The sequence below is a fragment of the Haemaphysalis longicornis genome, unplaced genomic scaffold, assembly GCF_048455015.1.
Source record: "Haemaphysalis longicornis isolate Haplotype H1 unplaced genomic scaffold, Haemaphysalis longicornis Haplotype H1 scaffold_6, whole genome shotgun sequence".
In the NCBI taxonomy this organism is placed as follows: domain Eukaryota; kingdom Metazoa; phylum Arthropoda; class Arachnida; order Ixodida; family Ixodidae; genus Haemaphysalis; species Haemaphysalis longicornis.
This window is the reverse complement of record NW_027526407.1, coordinates 174872719-174895864: the sequence shown is the minus strand read 5'-3', so window position 1 is coordinate 174895864 and position 23146 is coordinate 174872719.

The following is a 23146-nucleotide window of genomic DNA, read 5'->3' as shown; positions in this document are numbered from 1 at the left end:
ACAGTTTAGCATATTTAACATACATATTAGTGCTGCATTATATCCGAACGGGATCGGAACAGAAAACCGAAATATCGGCTTCAGGTTCGCAACATAACGGTTCGACCATCCCGTTGTAATAACCAGAGGTCAGCGTCATTCGGGGCTTCAGTCTTTCACACACCAGGAACTTCCCAATCTCTCGCACACGTTCCTCTTCAGATGAATCAAACGCTAGAAACGCTCTCTTTGTGGTCAGAACATGGTGAAACGAGCGCGCCCCAATATTGCAATGGTTTGTTCTTTCTGGTGGAGCAAGCTGTGTGCCTGTCTAGGCACAAGAAATGACACCCTCAGGGCAGCCTTCAGGAGGATTGAAGCGCCGCTTTTGCCCTTCCCTCGCTTCTGACTGTACAGGGGCCATCAAGCTTCGAAATTACTTCAGTGTAACCGCTCAATGGTTCAAACCATTCATGTTCCCGCTTGTAACCCCTCAAATGTGTTGAAATTTTTGCTGGTTGGTACATAATCGTCAGAAATAAAACACCACCACTTGGGATGAAACAGAGGAAGTATCAGCCGCACACTTGCGCTCACAATATAAACAATTAGCTTCTTACCAGTTGAGGCATCATCTTTATACAAGCACGGCGAAGCATACGGAACAAACAAGAGAGGAAAATACAGCGAATGGGAACAGCATAAATACCATTCTAAAACGCTCAACACAACAGGGGAATAGCACAAATACGGGCCAAGGCCGAACTTCGTGTGGTTAATCGAAAAGTGAGATTGTGCTCTTTCGAATTGAGAGGTGTTCTGCGCGTTGGCGCTACACGCATGTTCGAGTTCACTGGCTTCCATAGGTGTCTTAAATTTTGTTCTATTTTATCTTGTACTAGAAAATCTGTTATTCATAGGCGGATAGAACGCCGCATTTTATGTGCATGATTTACGTGCAAGTTTGTTATAGATTGTTTTCTTATAGAAATGCAGGCAGCATTCCATCTTGGCAGTTGTGGTTTTACACCCGATAACGCACTGGTCGACGGATTTTCTATTCCGCACCTCGTTCAATGCTTCTCTAGGAACTTTAAATGGGTAATGAAAACAAAGCCTACTTTCCCATGTTTGAAAAAAAATATCCTCTGGTAGCGTTGTTATCACAAGACGACTTGAGAAACACCCAAAAATGTTCTAACTTTTCGCTCAAAAACATAATCAGTGACGTAACACAGAAATAGTTCACACCATTGGGAGTTTGTTATTTCGTTGTTAGCTCCAAGTATTGCAATAAAAGGGAACAAGAGGTCTCAATATATCCCACAGTCGTGTATGGTGTTGGTGGCGTCATACCGTCTGTAGCACGATGTAAGGTCAGGGTGAAAAATTGGCTGGCAGTAGTAGCAAACTTTCATTGGAGCGAAAAAAATGAAAGGGTGTGGTGTTGAAGCGTTCTATTCCAGGATGCCTCTTGACCGGGCCCACTCGATGATCTGAGAAACAGACGCCCTCCTGCTGGCCTAGTGTTGCAGTTCCACTGCTGTGGGGTGGGAAAGGGGTTGGTAAGGGAGAGGAGAAAACAGTGTAAGAGGTGGAGTATAGTGAACTGGCTGTCGCACTGTTGGCTTTGATGAAGGTAGATTGCGGGAGGGTTGTGGTTGAGGCATACAAGGCGGTCAGAAGGCTATAGTAGGTAATGATTTCCTGATTGGTTAGGAAGTGGCGTGGAGGGGTTAGACGCAATAATTAAGGGTACAGCAAGACAGAAGGCCGTTGTACGTATTATCGAGGGGATTTGCAGGTCGGGCGGATTTGTGCGGCGCGATAGGACCACTTCACCATCAATGGAGAGTTTCTGGGATTGCAGAGCTCCGGCCACGTTCTGCTTAAAATCTAGACTATTCGATTATATTGCACCACGCTTATTACAACAAGCAGCATTTTCAATTGAGAAAAAATGGTTTTTAGTTTGATGGTAAATTTAGTGTACAAGGCTTTTTCACGCTTCACTAATAATTCATCTGTGAACCGGTTCCGAAACCCGTGCGGGAAATGATTTCTTCGAACCGGAACTAATATATATATATATATATATATATATATATATATATATATAGATTGCGAGAAGGGCTGTCTTTGGTTGCCGTAGCAAATAGTAAAAAATGGGTATAGCTTCTAACAAAACTGTTTATTGGTCGACGTTTCGATCGGATGCCGATCTTTCTCAAGACAACATTTCGTATTTCTGTGCACGTATTTATAAGCTCGTCGTCCAACGACGCCGAAAAAAGAGAGAGGGGGGATTTGGGGAGAGAGGTAGCAACAAACACGCTCTCGGCGAGGTGAGGTGAAGGTTTGCAAAAAAGAGAGAGAAAAAAAAAAAAAAAAAGAGAAAAAAAAAGAGAAAACGCAAAACCAAAAACAAACCTAAACATGCAGAAAAGGGAGAGAAGTACACAACTCTTTCAAAAACACTGTCCTCCATCGTTCGTCAGCTTGTAGAACGAGTGACAGGTAGCGCCCACTTCAGAGGGGGGCCGCTCTGCTTAAGAAACGAAAGCGCAAAGCAGTAACAGGGACGCTCTCACACCATCACTGGGAGGCACAGAATTCTAATGGTCACTGACCTTACGGGAAGAGTTTACAGGAAGCGGTCGCAGCCGCACACATATCTCAGTGACGCCAACCCCACAAAACAAACAGGCAGGCTCGTTAACAGTGTAGGTACGATCTCCGCACTGTGGCTCAAAGCATGCACGATTCTGCCTACCGGCAGGACGGGCGAGTGCCATTCATCATTCTTAGCTCTATTCTTCTGCCCTGCCCGGGCAGCCGACAGGGTCGTCCCTGACCATGAACCAGGGAGAAGGAGCTTAACTAATCCTCTAACCGCACGCGGGAGTCGCGCGGGTCCTTTGTTGGAGTAAACGGCGGCGGGCGCCTCGATGTTGTTTGTGGCATATGCCGCCTGTGCGGGCACCCCAGGAAGGGAATAAATAAAATAAGAATAGCTTGATTACTTGTTTAAACAACACAGAGACTTAATTTAGATAGGGGATTATTCTGCAGCCAGATTATCAACAGCATGTATAGACGACATAATGCCCGGGCTAACATTCATTCCTGCCTTTACGGTGTTGAATTTGTAAATAATGTAAGATTCACGTTGTTCGCGTTCTCTTGTAGTAGAAAATCCACTCTGTAAAAGTGTGACCCTGATGGAGTCGAACGGGTGGTTTTCGGAGTTAATATGTCGTGATAAGGGTAGATCCGGGAGTGAACGAACATGTGCGCGATGGTTGTTGAAGCGCATGCGGAATGCCGTGTCCGTCTGGCCAATGTATTGGATGCCACAAACACCGCACTCCAGAAGGTACACCACATTAGAAGAGTCGCAGTCGAGTGTCGCGTGAATTAGATGCTTGAAATTTGAGTTGGTGCTTTCTGCCACCGTGGTTGTCTGCATGTGTTTACATACGCGGCACCGTGCCTTTCCGCATGGTCGACACCCACCCTTGGGTGCCCTCTCAGTTTTGGCGTGTACGAGGTAATCTTTAATATTTTTGGGGCGCCTGTATACGACCCGAGGAGGGGTGGGGAAGATTTTCGAAAGCCGTTCACTCTGTTGTAGCATGTTGAAGTGCTTTTTCAAGATTTTGTTTATGTTTGGGGAGTTGCCCCCGAACGTCAAAACTAGGTTGCCTCTCCCCTTCTGATTTAGTTCCCTTTCATGGTGCAGCAACTCTTGGCGATCAAGGTTGACCGCTTTGCAAATAGCGTCGTTGACTATGGGTGGTGGGTATTGTTGCTTCGCGAGTACATTGCGCAAGTTTTCTGCGTTTGCTTCGAAGTCCTCGGTGCGGGAACAAATTCTCCTAAATCGGTGGGCCTGCGAGTATGGGATACTCGTTTTGCAGTGGCGCGGATGACAACTGTCGAAGTGCAGATACTGCTGCCTATCGGTAGGTTTTTTGTACACGGTAGTGATCAGTTCTCCTTTGTCTGTATTTATATGCACGTCAAGGAAATTGATTTCCGTGGTTGAATACGTATAAGTGAATGCGATGCTTGGATGGGCCTTGTTGAAACACTCGATGAAGTCGATTAAGTCATCCTCCGTACCGGTCCAAATAAGGAATACATCGTCCAGAAAGCGTTTGTAAAAGAATGGCTTAATTTCGCGGGTTGATAGAAATTTTGTTTCGAGATCGTTCATGAATATATTAGCGTAGTTGGGTGCCATTCGAGTACCCATCGCAGTGCCGTTTATTTGTAGGTAATACTGATTGTGGAATTCAAAGCTATTTAATTCCAGCACTAGCTTGGTCAAAGTTTCAATGACTTGTGGGCTTGGCGACTCATGGTCCCGATGTATGCTATAGGATTCAACCAGGGCTTCAATCCCATCTCGGTGAGGTATATTTGTGTACAGAGAAGTTACATCTAGAGTTACAAGGAAGGCGCCATCAGGGATTTTTATGTTGTCGATTTCCCGTAGGAAGTGGTTAGTATCACGAAGATACGACGAATGGGTAGCGGGTATTTGCTTAATCAGGGAGTCTATGTAGCTTGATATTGGTTCGGTGAGAGTGCCTCTTCCCGAAATTATTGGCCTACCAGGGTTCCCTTCTTTATGAACTTTAGGCAGCATGTAAAACCTTCCTGGCGTTGCGTGTGCTGCTGTGAGTGCTTTACAGAGGCGTGGCTCTATTTCCCCAATTTTGACAAGATTATTTAGTGTTGTTGTTATTATTTCCTGATGTTCAACAGTTGGATCCGCGTCAAGTTTTTGGTAGAAAAATTCGTTATTTAACTGACGGTGGCCTTCTTGAATGTAGTCTGGTTTACTAAGTATTACAATACCTCCACCCTTATCGGCCGGTTTTATGACAATGTCTGTTCGATCACCCAGTGCCTTAAGTGCCTCGCGCTCCTCTTTAGAAAGGTTCTGGGCCCCTGGTTTGCGAGCGTTATAAGCCCGCAGGACGTCTCTTTGAACGGCCTCAATGTACGAGTCCAAGTGTTTTTCCCGCTCTGATTTCGGTGTCCACTGCCGCCCTACATTGACGGAGGTTGGGGCAGTGCGCTCCTTGTCCGGCTTATCGAAAAAATATTCTTCTAGGCGTAAATTTCGTGAAAAATTGTCCAGATCTTTCAGCAAGCTAAACTCATTGTATCGGCCGGTACTTGGGCAAAATGTCAACCCGCGCGAGATTAACGACCGCTCATGAATAGTAAGCTGTACCCCGGAGAGGTTAATTATGTTTTCATCTATGTTCTTTTGAGTTTTTGATATTTCTTTCGACTTGCAGGGTGGAATTGGGGGTGTAATTTTGGAATTTCCAATGTCTGTGGGGTGCGGAGCTGAATTGATTTGAGAAAACTCGTTTGAGTATGGAACAGAAAACTCGTTTGAGTATGGAACTTTATCCCTTGACAATTTTTTAATTTTGATTCTCATTATTTCATCTGTCTTCTTTTTCTCGAACAGTTCCAGTTCGCTGGCCTCCAGCGCAGAAAGGACAATATTATTCCTAGCACGAAGCTCCTCCGCCCTCAGAGACGCGAGTGTATTATCACAATGATCCACTACGATTTTAGTTAGCTGAAGTGATGCGGATTTAAGAGTTTCGTTCCAATTTTGTGTTTCACGTTTGTTAAACGTATGCATCGATGGTGTTAATGATAGAAGAAGGCCCCGGGGGGCGATCCCAGCCTTTAGGTATATTTTGAGTGTACGCACATGTAGATCATGGCGCACCCGCTTGTCAATTGTTTTCCTTATCTTAAAAAAATTAGGCGTCAGCAGCTGATCACGCGTGTCATCTGAGGGAGAGGAGGTCGGAACATTTGCGCGGCCAGTATGTCAATTCATGCAAATGCGACGTGCAGAGCCACAGTGTTTTCGGAGATCGTACCTTTTGACGGCGGGGGTGGCAGGGCTTTTCTCGTTTTCTGGACTGGATTCCAGAATCTCGCAGTCTCTCGCGCTCGGCTGGGGGTCAGAAGGTTGTGGGCTCGTTGAAGTCCGTGAGTTGAGTTCTGATTTCCCGGGCTTGGGCTCGATCGTCTGCAGGTTTTCCGACGGAGATGCGCTTGTGGCTGAGAGCCCTTGGTCCGGGCCTTGGGGTTGTTCAGGTGGTGCGCTGTTTGATCTGGCGATGGGTTTGGCTGGTTTCGGTGCTTTACGAGGCTTTTTGGGTTTTTTGTTGATAGCCCCAGAAAGAACGCTGCAAGGTGTTTCGCTGGGTTTCCACGTGGAGTCCGCAGACGCTGCGTCACCTTTCTGGGGGGTCACAGTTGTACGCGCACTCCCAGCTGTAAGCCTTTGGTGAACGTTCGGACGAGCGACCGGGCTGGGCGCCGGTTCTCTACTGCTAGCCGAGGGACTGTTCGAGACCACCTGGGCGAAGGATGGTATCACTAGCTGCAGCTGGCTAGTTGCACTGGGGCATGTGGGGTAGGCCGTATCGTCCATGTGAAGGCTGTTCATGCAGGGGACGTCCGGGCTCGTCGGCGGTGGTTGGACGGTTACCCGGGGGAGGGCGTGGTCTCTCCAATCTCCGATTTGGGGTTTCCGGATTCGCAGCAGCAGGTTGTACAAGTTCCAGGAAAGTAGTGATACTCCCGTGAAGTTCGGGTGCAACCCATCCGCCGCCAACACCATCCGAGGGGAGAAGTGCTGCATAGCGTGATCGAGGTAGAATACTCCGGCCATTTCGTAGCAACAAATCTACGAGCCGGCAGTTGAATGTGTGCGCCTCCTGGTTGATGATCCCTACTCTTCTCAAATTGGGCTGGTGTAGTCTCTCGTTAGGGCCCCGGGGCAGCACCAATGACACAAAAATGGTTCCAATGTCCGGTCTTTCGGCCTTGATGTGGTGAAGGAGGGTACGGTACCTTTGAATTGCTGTCTCCGCGCTCGTCCTCGCGATGTCGTTAGTGCCCACGTGAAGGACGAGGAGAGACACCCCTCGGGGCACGAAGTCCAGCAGTCCCCCGACGTCGTCAATTCGGGCACCCGGCTGCGATATGAACGCTGGGGAGTCCGGGCTTGACGGGTCGAAGTGCGTGTGCAGGTGCTTCGTCTGGGAATCACCCACGACGGCACAGGTGGGTGCATGCTGAGGGAATTTCCAGATGATCCGTTTCGTAGAAGCGTTGACGGCAGCCATTGCAAGTGATACTTTGATTGCGAGAAGGGCTGTCTTTGGTTGCCGTAGCAAATAGTAAAAAATGGGTATAGCTTCTAACAAAACTGTTTATTGGTCGACGTTTCGATCGGATGCCGATCTTTCTCAAGACAACATTTCGTATTTCTGTGCACGTATTTATAAGCTCGTCGTCCAACGACGCCGAAAAAAGAGAGAGGGGGGATTTGGGGAGAGAGGTAGCAACAAACACGCTCTCGGCGAGGTGAGGTGAAGGTTTGCAAAAAAGAGAGAGAAAAAAAAAAAAAGAGAGAAAAAAAAAGAGTAAACGCAAAACCAAAAACAAACCTAAACATGCAGAAAAGGGAGAGAAGTACACAACTCTTTCAAAAACACTGTCCTCCATCGTTCGTCAGCTTGTAGAACGAGTGACAGGTAGCGCCCACTTCAGAGGGGGGCCGCTCTGCTTAAGAAACGAAAGCGCAAAGCAGTAACAGGGACGCTCTCACACCATCACTGGGAGGCACAGAATTCTAATGGTCACTGACCTTACGGGAAGAGTTTACAGGAAGCGGTCGCAGCCGATCGGCATCCGATCGAAACGTCGGCATCCGATCGGCATCCGATCGGCATCCGATCGAAACGTCGACCAATAAACAGTTTTGTTAGAAGCTATACCCATTTTTTACTATTTGCTACGGCAACCAAAGACAGCCCTTCTCGCAATCAAAGTATCACTTGCAATGGCTGCCGTCAACGCTTCTACGAAACGGATCATCTGGAAATTCCCTCAGCATGCACCCACCTGTGCCGTCGTGGGTGATTCCCAGACGAAGCACCTGCACACGCACTTCGACCCGTCAAGCCCGGACTCCCCAGCGTTCATATCGCAGCCGGGTGCCCGAATTGACGACGTCGGGGGACTGCTGGACTTCGTGCCCCGATGGGTGTCTCTCCTCGTCCTTCACGTGGGCACTAACGACATCGCGAGGGCGAGCTCGGAGACAGCAATTCAAAGGTACCGTACCCTCCTTCACCACATCAAGGCCGAAAGACCGGACATTGGAACCATTTTTGTGTCATTGGTGCTGCCCCGGGGCCCTAACGAGAGACTACACCAGCCCAATTTGAGAAGAGTAGGGATCATCAACCAGGAGGCGCACACATTCAACAGCCGGCTCGTAGATTTGTGCAACGAAATGGCCGGAGTATTCTACCTCGATCACGCTATGCAGCACTTCTCCCCTCGGATGGTGTTGGCGGCGGATGGGTTGCACCCGAACTTCACGGGAGTATCACTACTTTCCTGGAACTTGTACAACCTGCTGCTGCGAATCCGGAAACCCCAAATCGGAGATTGGAGAGACCACGCCCTCCCCCGGGTAACCGTCCAACCACCGCCGACGAGCCCGGACGTCCCCTGCATGAACAGCCTTCACATGGACGATACGGCCTACCCCACATGCCCCAGTGCAACTAGCCAGCTGCAGCTAGTGATACCATCCTTCGCCCAGGTGGTCTCGAACAGTCCCTCGGCTAGCAGTAGAGAACCGGCGCCCAGCCCGGTCGCTCGTCCGAACGTTCACCAAAGGCTTACAGCTGGGAGTGCGCGTACAACTGTGACCCCCCAGAAAGGTGACGCAGCGTCTGCGGACTCCACGTGGAAACCCAGCGAAACACCTTGCAGCGTTCTTTCTGGGGCTATCAACAAAAAACCCAAAAAGCCTCGTAAAGCACCGAAACCAGCCAAACCCATCGCCAGATCAAACAGCGCACCACCTGAACAACCCCAAGGCCCGGACCAAGGGCTCTCAGCCACAAGCGCATCTCCGTCGGAAAACCTGCAGACGATCGAGCCCAAGCCCGGGAAATCAGAACTCAACTCACGGACTTCAACGAGCCCACAACCTTCTGACCCCCAGCCGAGCGCGAGAGACTGCGAGATTCTGGAATCCAGTCCAGAAAACGAGAAAAGCCCTGCCACCCCCGCCGTCAAAAGGTACGATCTCCGAAAACACTGTGGCTCTGCACGTCGCATTTGCATGAATTGACATACTGGCCGCGCAAATGTTCCGACCTCCTCTCCCTCAGATGACACGCGTGATCAGCTGCTGACGCCTAATTTTTTTAAGATAAGGAAAACAATTGACAAGCGGGTGCGCCATGATCTACATGTGCGTACACTCAAAATATACCTAAAGGCTGGGATCGCCCCCCGGGGCCTTCTTCTATCATTAACACCATCGATGCATACGTTTAACAAACGTGAAACACAAAATTGGAACGAAACTCTTAAATCCGCATCACTTCAGCTAACTAAAATCGTAGTGGATCATTGTGATAATACACTCGCGTCTCTGAGGGCGGAGGAGCTTCGTGCTAGGAATAATATTGTCCTTTCTGCGCTGGAGGCCAGCGAACTGGAACTGTTCGAGAAAAAGAAGACAGATGAAATAATGAGAATCAAAATTAAAAAATTGTCAAGGGATAAAGTTCCATACTCAAACGAGTTTTCTGTTCCATACTCAAACGAGTTTTCTCAAATCAATTCAGCTCCGCACCCCACAGACATTGGAAATTCCAAAATTACACCCCCAATTCCACCCTGCAAGTCGAAAGAAATATCAAAAACTCAAAAGAACATAGATGAAAACATAATTAACCTCTCCGGGGTACAGCTTACTATTCATGAGCGGTCGTTAATCTCGCGCGGGTTGACATTTTGCCCAAGTACCGGCCGATACAATGAGTTTAGCTTGCTGAAAGATCTGGACAATTTTTCACGAAATTTACGCCTAGAAGAATATTTTTTCGATAAGCCGGACAAGGAGCGCACTGCCCCAACCTCCGTCAATGTAGGGCGGCAGTGGACACCGAAATCAGAGCGGGAAAAACACTTGGACTCGTACATTGAGGCCGTTCAAAGAGACGTCCTGCGGGCTTATAACGCTCGCAAACCAGGGGCCCAGAACCTTTCTAAAGAGGAGCGCGAGGCACTTAAGGCACTGGGTGATCGAACAGACATTGTCATAAAACCGGCCGATAAGGGTGGAGGTATTGTAATACTTAGTAAACCAGACTACATTCAAGAAGGCCACCGTCAGTTAAATAACGAATTTTTCTACCAAAAACTTGACGCGGATCCAACTGTTGAACATCAGGAAATAATAACAACAACACTAAATAATCTTGTCAAAATTGGGGAAATAGAGCCACGCCTCTGTAAAGCACTCACAGCAGCACACGCAACGCCAGGAAGGTTTTACATGCTGCCTAAAGTTCATAAAGAAGGGAACCCTGGTAGGCCAATAATTTCGGGAAGAGGCACTCTCACCGAACCAATATCAAGCTACATAGACTCCCTGATTAAGCAAATACCCGCTACCCATTCGTCGTATCTTCGTGATACTAACCACTTCCTACGGGAAATCGACAACATAAAAATCCCTGATGGCGCCTTCCTTGTAACTCTAGATGTAACTTCTCTGTACACAAATATACCTCACCGAGATGGGATTGAAGCCCTGGTTGAATCCTATAGCATACATCGGGACCATGAGTCGCCAAGCCCACAAGTCATTGAAACTTTGACCAAGCTAGTGCTGGAATTAAATAGCTTTGAATTCCACAATCAGTATTACCTACAAATAAACGGCACTGCGATGGGTACTCGAATGGCACCCAACTACGCTAATATATTCATGAACGATCTCGAAACAAAATTTCTATCAACCCGCGAAATTAAGCCATTCTTTTACAAACGCTTTCTGGACGATGTATTCCTTATTTGGACCGGTACGGAGGATGACTTAATCGACTTCATCGAGTGTTTCAACAAGGCCCATCCAAGCATCGCATTCACTTATACGTATTCAACCACGGAAATCAATTTCCTTGACGTGCATATAAATACAGACAAAGGAGAACTGATCACTACCGTGTACAAAAAACCTACCGATAGGCAGCAGTATCTGCACTTCGACAGTTGTCATCCGCGCCACTGCAAAACGAGTATCCCATACTCGCAGGCCCACCGATTTAGGAGAATTTGTTCCCGCACCGAGGACTTCGAAGCAAACGCAGAAAACTTGCGCAATGTACTCGCGAAGCAACAATACCCACCACCCATAGTCAACGACGCTATTTGCAAAGCGGTCAACCTTGATCGCCAAGAGTTGCTGCACCATGAAAGGGAACTAAATCAGAAGGGGAGAGGCAACCTAGTTTTGACGTTCGGGGGCAACTCCCCAAACATAAACAAAATCTTGAAAAAGCACTTCAACATGCTACAACAGAGTGAACGGCTTTCGAAAATCTTCCCCACCCCTCCTCGGGTCGTATACAGGCGCCCCAAAAATATTAAAGATTACCTCGTACACGCCAAAACTGAGAGGGCACCCAAGGGTGGGTGTCGACCATGCGGAAAGGCACGGTGCCGCGTATGTAAACACATGCAGACAACCACGGTGGCAGAAAGCACCAACTCAAATTTCAAGCATCTAATTCACGCGACACTCGACTGCGACTCTTCTAATGTGGTGTACCTTCTGGAGTGCGGTGTTTGTGGCATCCAATACATTGGCCAGACGGACACGGCATTCCGCATGCGCTTCAACAACCATCGCGCACATGTTCGTTCACTCCCGGATCTACCCTTATCACGACATATTAACTCCGAAAACCACCCGTTCGACTCCATCAGGGTCACACTTTTACAGAGTGGATTTTCTACTACAAGAGAACGCGAACAACGTGAATCTTACATTATTTACAAATTCAACACCGTAAAGGCAGTAATGAATGTTAGCCCGGGCATTATGTCGTCTATACATGCTGTTGATAATCTGGCTGCAGAATAATCCCCTATCTAAATTAAGTCTCTGTGTTGTTTAAACAAGTAATCAAGCTATTCTTATTTTATTTATTCCCTTCCTGGGGTGCCCGCACAGGCGGCATATGCCACAAACAACATCGAGGCGCCCGCCGCCGTTTACTCCAACAAAGGACCCGCGCGACTCCCGCGTGCGGTTAGAGGATTAGTTAAGCTCCTTCTCCCTGGTTCATGGTCAGGGACGACCCTGTCGGCTGCCCGGGCAGGGCAGAAGAATAGAGCTAAGAATGATGAATGGCACTCGCCCGTCCTGCCGGTAGGCAGAATCGTGCATGCTTTGAGCCACAGTGCGGAGATCGTACCTACACTGTTAACGAGCCTGCCTGTTTGTTTTGTGGGGTTGGCGTCACTGAGATATGTGTGCGGCTGCGACCGCTTCCTGTAAACTCTTCCCGTAAGGTCAGTGACCATTAGAATTCTGTGCCTCCCAGTGATGGTGTGAGAGCGTCCCTGTTACTGCTTTGCGCTTTCGTTTCTTAAGCAGAGCGGCCCCCCTCTGAAGTGGGCGCTACCTGTCACTCGTTCTACAAGCTGACGAACGATGGAGGACAGTGTTTTTGAAAGAGTTGTGTACTTCTCTCCCTTTTCTGCATGTTTAGGTTTGTTTTTGGTTTTGCGTTTTCTCTTTTTTTTTCTCTCTTTTTTTTTTTTTTTTTTCTCTCTCTTTTTTGCAAACCTTCACCTCACCTCGCCGAGAGCGTGTTTGTTGCTACCTCTCTCCCCAAATCCCCCCTCTCTCTTTTTTCGGCGTCGTTGGACGACGAGCTTATCAATACGTGCACAGAAATACGAAATGTTGTCTTGAGAAAGATCGGCATCCGATCGAAACGTCGACCAATAAACAGTTTTGTTAGAAGCTATACCCATTTTTTACTATATATATATATATATATATATATATGTGTGTATATATGTATATATATATATATATATATATATATATATATATATATATATATATATATATATATATATATATATATATATATATATATATATATATATACATATACATATAGTATAAGTAAAGAGTCGGATACACAGCAAGAACAATAACAAACAATGTTTACTTACGTAGCGGCAATGGGACTTGCCTTCATCAGAGTAAAGTTACATGATTATGGTGTCGCAAACATTGAACACATTTCTTATATAGGTTTGCATAAAACTGTAAGAAGGAATGGAAAATGTTTTGCAAATGGAGAGTGTGCATACAGTCAGGCTACGCCTACGTTACAACATCAAACAAACAAACAACAACAAAAAAAAAGGGGGGGGGGGGGAGCAAGAGAGAGAAAAAGGGGTCGTGTTAACAATGCAGCGTTCAAGGTTGCACCATGCCGGGTCAACGTATGCCGCGCGGGTTGCAAGTTCAGACAATGGGGGAAAATGGTCAACCGCGGTTTGTAAAGAAAGGGAAGAGTATACAGCAAGGTATTCAGTGGCTGGGGAGACTGGTTCTAGGGAAAGCGAAGATGGGTGTGCCCCCCGCGGATGAAGAGAATAGATAGGGGGCACAAAAGAGCATTTCACAGAAGCTAGCAATCGAACAGGAAATAGGTAGGGTCACAAAAGGTTATACATGAATAGATCACAATATATATATATATATATATATATATATATATATATATATATATATATATATATATATATATATATATATATATATATGTGTGTGTGTGTGTGTGTGAGTGTGTTCCCGAGGCAGACCCATTGTATCCAGTAACGGGACGGGTACCGAAACTATTTAAAGTTTCAGTATTCACATATTTAAAGACATCCCCTCCACTACGTTCCCGTCCTACATCAAAGATACGAGCCCTTTGCTACAGTACATTGCTTGTATCGTCATCTACCCGAGGTGTTTTCTGGTGACGCTGGCCATGTGTTCGATATACACAAATATTCCCCACTGGGAAGGCATCGCCGCGACCGTGGCAGCATTTACTGGCTTAAACAACCCATCAATAGACATACGGAGTGAAACTCTCGCAACGCTTTTAACCATCGTACTAAATTATATTCACTTCAAATTCAACAAAAAGTACTTTCTTCAGATCAGTGGCACGGCGATGGGAACCAAGATGGCTCCAAATTACGCCAATATTATTATGGCATCATTGTACACTCCTTATATTGGGAATCAACAAAAGAAACCACTGTTTTACAGGCGTATTCTAGATGACTTATTCATGATATGGAACCACGACAAAGAAAGCCTTCTCGACCTAATTTAAAAAAATTAACACCCTCCATCAATCATCCAAGTTCACCCATGACACATATCAAGATACTCTCAACTTTTTGGATGTGACCCTTCAGGACAGGGCAAATCCCTCTCTACCGCCGTATACGAAAAAAGCACGGATCGCCAACGGTACCTGCATTTTGATAGCAACCACCCATGACATTGCAAAGATGGAATACCATGCTCGCAGGCATACAGATACCGCCGAATCGGTTCTGATTTCCAAGAATTTGAGAGAAACTCGCTAAATCTAAAGAACATCCTTCTGAGTCAAAACTACCTAGAAAATATAATTTATGACGCAATCAACCGTGCCCGCTCAGCAGACCACCAGTCAGCATTGTCAAAAGCCAACTCACAAAAAATGGAAACACCCCAGATGAACCTAGTATCAACATATAGTTGGAACATGCCACGAGTAAACAACATACTGAGCATTCATTTGAACATGATCAGACAAAGTGAGCACCTGTCAGCTATCTTCCCCGAACCACCCCGTTTAGTGTATTGAAAAGACAAGAACTTAAGAGATATGCTTGTTAAGGCTATAATTGGAAACACGAAACAACATTCAGGCTTCCGCCCTTGCGGGAAAACGCGCTGCAAAATTTGTCCCCTCATCACCCCAACAGATACAGCAAAATCTAACTTTTCAAATTTTCCTTCCGAATAAAAGAAAGCCTTGAATGTGATTCTAGTAACGTCGTATACAGACTGCACTGTGAAATGCTTGGCAAGGACTATATTGGCCAGACCGAGAATGCATTCTGGCTCAGATTAAACAACCACAAATCCCACTTCACCTCACAGCCGGATCTACTATTTTCCAAACATATGCGCCACCGGACCATTCCATTGAGCATATCAGAATTACTCTCCTGCAGTCCGGCTTCCGCTCTTCCCTCGAACGCGAGCACAAGGAGTCCTACATTATACACAAATTCCAGGCATTCAGCCATGGCATCAATGAGGATCCAGGCCGGCTCTCATTCTTGCGGCAAAAAGCTGCGCCTTAGACGCAAATATTGGGGCCTTGCGGGCGATGGAGGGGGTTAGCGAAGAACCGAGATCGGGCATACAACTTAAAAAAAGAAAGCAAGAAGTAAAAAAAACGTTTCAGGGACTAATTCAAGCAAAACAAACGTGATAAAAGCCCCCCCCCCCCCCCTCTTTCCCCGCCCGTTCGGCAACCACCCGTCTCATCAGTGACCTTGAACAGCTGTGAGCGCCCCCCGCGGGCCCGCCGACGCACAGTGGCCTGAAGTATGACCGCGCATCGCTGACCGACAAACAGCCGAAGAATGCGCCGCAAACGAAACAAAATCCTAGTGTAACTTGTCCCGCGGCTCGCTGGCCGCGCGGCAAAGCTTTCCTACACCACTCGGTTTCGTCGAAGTGGCGAAAAGCCGAGAGCTGCTGCAGGTTTAACCAGGGGTAAAAATAAACCGAAAATAGGACAGGAAATTCCGAGTATGGCGCGGAGACCATGTGTCGACTGGGCGGGGCGTGCATGCCTGCGGCCTTGCAGTTTGACCGAATCGAAGATCTATGCCTGTGCAATCATCTTATGTCCGTCTCCATTCACTCCCCCTTTTTTTGCCCCTTTTCCCTTCCCGCCTACTACTCTTACACCATTTACGTAGCGAGCAGGACTCACTGTTGTTTTTGATTTTGTGTTTGCTTGTGTGCTTCTTGTTACCGTGTTTTCGTGCTGCTTTTTCGTCCGTGTTCTTTCCCCTTCCCTCACCTTCCACCCCACTAGCCAATCGGAATGTCTCACTTGCTCAAACTGTTTGATACACCCCTCTCCCGCGACCTCTCCTGGAGAGATAAGGGAAGTGACCCTCCGTCAGAAAAAGTTTCGTATAAAGACGAAATGTTATAAATTAAAATACTTCCCTGAAGAAGTAGTTTCCAACTCCGAAAGCGTTGGCAACAAAACAAAAAACGGGATTTATATATATATATATAGGTATAGGTATATATATATATATATATATATATATATATATATATATATATATATATATATATACAAGCAAATTGTCCAGAACTATGTTCGTTCAAGAATATGGCGGAGATTTATAGTAATGTTTTGCTCTGGTTTCCGTTTTAGTGAAAGCCACGAGCTGTCTCTGGGAAAACAGACGTTATACTTATACTTTTACATAGCGCTTGGCTTCGGGAATAACTACCAAGTGAACACAAAGGCAGGCACTAATTCTTCTGCGGTTCCCATTGCGGCAAACCCTATTCCAATTAAACCAAAAGGGATACACGTCTTGCAGTGTGCCAGATCGCCGAATGGAATTGAGGTAAGTAAATAACCTGCAACCTCATTGCATGCGTGGCTAAATCGTTTTACGCGTTTGACAATTACGGTATTTGTTACTTGTATATAGGTATGGCGTCGCAACTAAGGCGTTTCTTGCGTGCCTCTTAGTTTGCAAAGCATTTCCGTTTACGCACAATGTCAAATATGCGATTTTCGACAAGGGCAGCAATTTCTGCCGAGAACACTCAGACGACTTATTACACGTCATTAGTGTCCAGCAGAGTGTTCGTTGGCGTCTACCTAAATGTTAATAACTGTCCGTCAGTGTAAATAAGTAGTAAAATTGAAGAAAATAAAAATGTCTTTTAAGGTGCAGCGTTTTGTGCAGCTTGCATTTACTCTGTGTAAATGAAGAGTTTTGCCAAGGAATAGCCGATTAATTACATTGCTCCAAATGTTTTCCTTCTTTGGCCTTTTATGTGAAATGGCAATAAACAAGGGATTAAGCACCATAACATTGACAATGTGTATTTTAGCGCATGTGCAAGCCACTTAGCAAGGTTGGTGCTTTTCAGGAATTTTATGCCTTGCCTTGATTCTCTTTTTTTTATTATTTATTTGAAAGATTTCAAGAGATGAACGTAACATATACACATAAGGTGGAGGGCAAAAGGCTACAGCCTGACGAGGCCCTTCCTCCCAAAGTAGATTGCACCGAAGTCGGGAGCAGCACACACCACAAAATCAAATGAAAAAGAAAAAAAAAAGATACAGTATTTTCTTATATGGTACAGAAAAGGAACAACACAGCGAGCATATTTGTCGAAGCCCAAAAAACAAAATAAAAAAAAACATCGTAAAAGGAAAAAAAAAGTATATACACACACATAAGACATCCACTAACAATTTTACCGCAATAATTTACAAATCAGCGGAAAAGATAGAAAAAAGCATGACATGCACACGTTTAATAGAGCCTAACAATTCAGTTTAAAAGTGAAAACATGACAAGGAAGTCAAGTTTAACACAGAAAGTTACTCAAAAATAAAAAACAAGCTTAATTAAAGTAAGAAACGCGAACGTTACACTCTTTCAGCGAAAATTATAGTCAGCTAACACATTGAAAATTGGGTATATCGTTGTAGCAATACCTGAAGCAAATGTTTTTTAAACAGTTTTATGGATTTAAACTCTTTAATAAGCGCTTCAATCTCCTCGTTATTATTTAAAAAGTCTATGACCTGATATTGCTTCAACTGAATGCCATAATTCGTTCTAATTCTCGGCTTTCTGTAATGTTGTTTTCTTAGGGGGTACGCTGTCTGTGGTGAAGATTCCAGATTCGGAAATAAGTTGGGGTGTTCATAAAATATGTGGTGGATATCCTGCGCTCGTCTTAAATTAACTAAATCGTGGATTTTTAGAATGCCCAAGCTTCTCCACTGTTGTTTTGTGCTATCTCTATAGGATAAATTCGCAATAGCCCTGATAGCTTTTTTTTGTAGTACAAGTAAAGCATTCAAATTTGAGTTTGTAGTATTGCCCCAAATCAGAAGACAATAGTGCAAGATGGACTGAACAAGAGCAAAATACAACTGCTTTTTAAGCCAACAGGGTAACAAACACTGAAGTTTCCATAAAATGCCGACAGAACGCGATAACTTAGTACATATGTGATTAACATGATCATTCCATGACAATGCATTATTACAAATAACACCCAAGAAACGTATTGAGGGGACCACTTCAAGAATCGATTCACGAAATAGAAGCACTGGAGCAAAATCTAACTGCTTATTTTTTGCTCTAAATATTACGCATTTTGTCTTTTTGACATTTAGTTCTAACTTATTTCCTATTAGCCATTTGGATAATTCCTGAAGCCACAAATTTGCATTCTTGGTAATGATTTCGAGGTTGGGTCCTGTAAAGAAAACATTAGTATCGTCTGCATAAAGAACTATTGATGGGGTTCCGGGTATATTAACTACATCATTAATATACAGCAAGAATAGAAGCGGCCCCAAGATAGACCCTTGGGGAACACCACTCCGTATCGTTCCGAAACTGGATGCAACACCATTTAGTATGGTGCATTGTTTCCTAGAATCTAGGTAACTACTAACGAGATCAAGTGATAAACCTCTTATCCCATAAAATGGTAACTTCCGGATCAAAATGTCGTGCTTAACGGAATCAAAGGCTTTCCTTAAATCTAGAAACAAACCAACGGTGAAAAGTTTATTTTCTATGTTGTTTATTATCTGTTCTTTTATACCATGCAGTGCCATTTCAGTAGACTTCCCCTTTGAAAACCGTATTGTTCTTTCACAATTACTTCTTTTTTATTTAAAAAATTTAACAGACGTGTATTAATCACATTTTCAGCCACTTTCGAGAATACTGAAAGGACAGAAATAGGGCGGTAATTTCCAAAATCACAGCAGTTACCGCCTTTGTGTACCACTGAAACTCTAGCGATTTTGAGTTTTTCAGGGAAAATACCTTCAGTGAGCATTTGATTACATATGTGACTGAAAACAGGTGCAATTATATCTCCTACATATTTAACTGCTTCCGCTTTAATGCTGTCGGTGCCTGTTGAGCATTTATTTTTTAAAAGCTTTATGAATTGAAAAATTTCAGTAGGGGTTGTGGGAGATAAAAAGATTGTTGCCGAGTTGTTGTCAACCAGGTATGCCGTAGGGTCTACTTCACTCGAATAGTCATTTACGGAACTGACTGTAAGGAAGTACTCATTATATTTATTTGACAGAGGCACACCGATATAAGAAGTACCATCCGTTTGTATTTCAATTGGGACTTTTTTATCTGATTTCGAAACCAACGAATTATAGGTTCTCCAAATTTGCTCTACTGATCGCTTGTCACTAAACATTTTAGCATAGTAATTTTCCTTTGCTTTCTTGAGATCAGCGGTCAACTTATTTCTAGTCTGTTTATACAGGGACAGAGTATTTATATCCTTACTTTTGAGAAACTTGGAGAACAGTTTGTTTTTATCTTTTATTCTTTTGCACATTTCTTTATTTACCCAGGGCTTCTTGGCTTTTTTATACATAGTGAAAGAAACCTCCGGAAAAACCTTGAAATAATTGTTCCGAAGTTTATCCAAGAATACGTCATTAGCCAGGCTAGGATTGTTTTCACCATATACGTCTGACCAATTTTCTCCCATTACCAGGTCTCGAAATACACCTAAAGTTTCGTCGTTAATTTTTCTATACAAGAAAGAATTTCCGGGCACCAAGGGAGTTACATTTAGGTTTGGGAGAAAAACAAAAAAAGGCAGATGATCACTGATGTCACTTTCCAACACGCCACACTCTATATCAGTGGAAACAAAATCTGTGAAACATAAATCTAAAATACTTTCTTTTTCTATAGTTATTCGTGTAGGTACATTAACAACGTTTGTGCAACCATAGCAAGCCATTGTGTTAGTTAGAGTCCTAGCCGCATAACTTTTGGAGAGCATGTCTATGTTAAAGTCCCCTATAACAACAATATTTTTACGTATTTCTTGAATGGCATGAAGTGTATTGTCCATATGCAAAAGGAAGTTGTTTACGTTACCTGAAGGAGGACGGTAAATTAGCAGAACTATCTGATCTAATGAATCAACAGCTATTGTTTCATAATCTGCGTCTACAATTGAAAAGTTGTCTAAAAACGCAAAAGGAATATCATGACGAACGTAGAGTGCAACACCGCCACCTTTTCGATTTGTTCGATTCATAAATACACTTTGGTATTCATCGAACTGGACAACATCACAAGGATTCGTGTACCATGTTTCTGTGAACGCTAACATATGGAATTTATGCCCAAGGGATTGAAGGTACATACACACATTGTCCGATTTATTTTTTAAGCTTCTTGCATTCAGACAAAATAGAGAAAAGACCTTTTCTATCTGGGGAGCAATGCGAGATAGGTTAGTTTTGAATTTCTCAGTAGAGAAGTAAACGTCGACTGGAGGTCGAACAGAGCCTTCCATGAAAAGAGAAACAACTATAGAGACCAAAAGTAGGGCGACATACCCTTATGACTGATTCTGTTGATCAGTTGCCAATAGCGCAGCCTCTGTGCTGCCCGTCGCATTTTCATTCACAATTTTGCAGAGGTCTGCTTCACAAGTGATGCGAATTTTAGGTTCTCCTGGTCGTTTACGCACTAGAACCTTACCATCTCTTTGCCATGCGAAAGCGTATCCCATTTCGGTTGCCCTTGTGCGTGTTAGCCACAGGAGGTGTTTGGTTTGAGGTGTCAGGTTGTCGTAGAATCGGAGTTCAGGTTTTTTATCTTGCAATTCTTTACGCTTATCTTGCCAGTTTTCTTTCGTTCTACGTGAAACAAACCGCACCAGGATGGGTGGCACATGGCCAGGTTTGGACTGCAAACGGTGTATGCCGTCTATTTCCTGCTCAGTCAGCAAAGGAAGGCTCAGATCCCGTCCTAGGTCGTTGATAATTTCTAGCAGACATTCGTCCCTCTTGTGAGGTATGCCGTGCACCTCTAGATTCTGCCTACGGTCATACTGCTCGAGATCGTTCACTTGCCTTCGAAGCTGCATCACTTCTCTTTCAGTCGACACATTTTCCACACGTGCGAGGCGGGTTTTGATGCCCTCGATTTCTTTGTCTTGTTTTGATAAGTTAGCCAGCACGTCGTCATACTTCGCAGACATGTATTCAACCGATTTTTTTAAATCAGTGACTGTTTCCTTAAATTCAAGTAGAGAATCAATTTTCTCAGCTAGAGGCATCAGTTTGCCCAGTTGCGCGCGTATAGCTGCCATCTCGTTTGCAAGGCCCTTTTCATCTGAGGAAGACTTGACAGCTGGACGCGAGCCATGTAGCTCTCCAGAAGGCACACATACTTTGCATTTCCAGCTGTACAGGCTTCCATTTGTCCTCTTTTTCCTTAGGGAACTAGCCGACAGACCTGAGCAGTTTCCTGTATGATAACAGTTGTCACACGAGGAACAGGTTACAAAAACACTGTTTTCCGGAATGGCAGCATTACAAGATACGCATATGTCACAATCATCAGACATAGCCGAGCCGCGTAATTGCAGTTGGCGGTGGCAGCAGCAGCAGCAATAATGGTCAAAGAGCAAACGAAAACGTAAACCAACCTGCAACAGCCGATGCAAAAGGAGCTGTCAGGCAACAGTCAGCTGGGTGAACGAGGGGTGCTGCTGCCGCCACAGCCAAGTGCAAAAAGCAGGTCCCTGGGCTCGAGCGCTTTCGAAGAAAACTGGTTGCCGGTGACGCCCACCGCTGCGGCCAATCGCAGTCGTCCAAGTTCACCGCACTATCTGCTCGCCGGCACGGTTGTGCCCGCAATCTTCGTCCATTCTCACAGCATCAGAGCCGGAATAAACGATAGCGTACGGTGAAAACCACGATGAACAGCTGAGGCCACTGGCAGCCGCTTAGACGGTGTCCCGGGAAACACTGCAACAGCCGATGCAAAAGGAGCTGTCAGGCAACAGTCAGCTGGGTGAACGAGGGGTGCTGCTGCCGCCACAGCAAAGTGCAAAAAAAAAGGAACGTTTCGCGTTATCTCGGTAACGGGGTTGGTGTATCGAATGCTTTTATTTTCAATACTGCTTACCAATCTGGGTGGTTACAAGCTGATAAAACAAATCAAAATTCTTGCAAAGACACTATTTATTTTTTAATCAGCCAGACATCCTCTTGTTCGGAAATGAACGCCATTTTAGTCGTTTTACTAAGTATTTTCTTTGCAGTAAAAGATGGCCTAAAGACAACAAGTCTAGGCACATAAAATAGTTTTGTGCAGTAAAACTTTTCAGCGAGGCTGGAAATGTGAACTGTTATTTAGTTTAGCTGTAGTAACCGTTAGAAAATAGGGGCCTGTTGTCCTCCGCGCCATAGCCAAGTAGTAAGACCTACCTTGCAACATTGCGGTACTATGTGCGTTTTATTGTATTCATAAAAAACCACACCTAACAGCCATTATCTAAACTTGTAATTTGTCTCATATGTATTGTTCAGGAGATTCCATTAGTGTACTAGCACGCTAGAAATTTTGTTTACAATACATGGTACGCCTTCAGTTGTGTCACTGTGTCACAATATTGTGTCAGACTTTTTAACGTCGCAGAGCCTAAGCCTGGGCTGGCCAGATACACACGCCTTTTCGGGAGTTTAGGCTAGTTTAGGCTAGTAGGCTAGTTTGGCTAGTACGCTCATTTAAACTTTAACTTTCACGTGTTTACGATGCTAAAATACATTGTCAGTCTAAGCTTATGAAAAGTTGAAACGAGTTTGAATATTCATGGCCATAAGGCAAAGCCGTATCCAAAATATATAGTATTCCTTTTTGCCAAATTCTGCAAACGTTCGAATCTAGCCTACAAAACCTCTGCGTCGTTTCCGTTTTGAAGCACTTTTAATGCATGAAAATAAGATATAACTATAAGCAACAAAGCGCACTTCAGTTATCGTATGTACACCCATAACAATATCATTCACATTTATAAAAAAAACAAAATTGGGCACAAAACCGACCCTGACATCCACCAGATAATAACAGAAGTAAA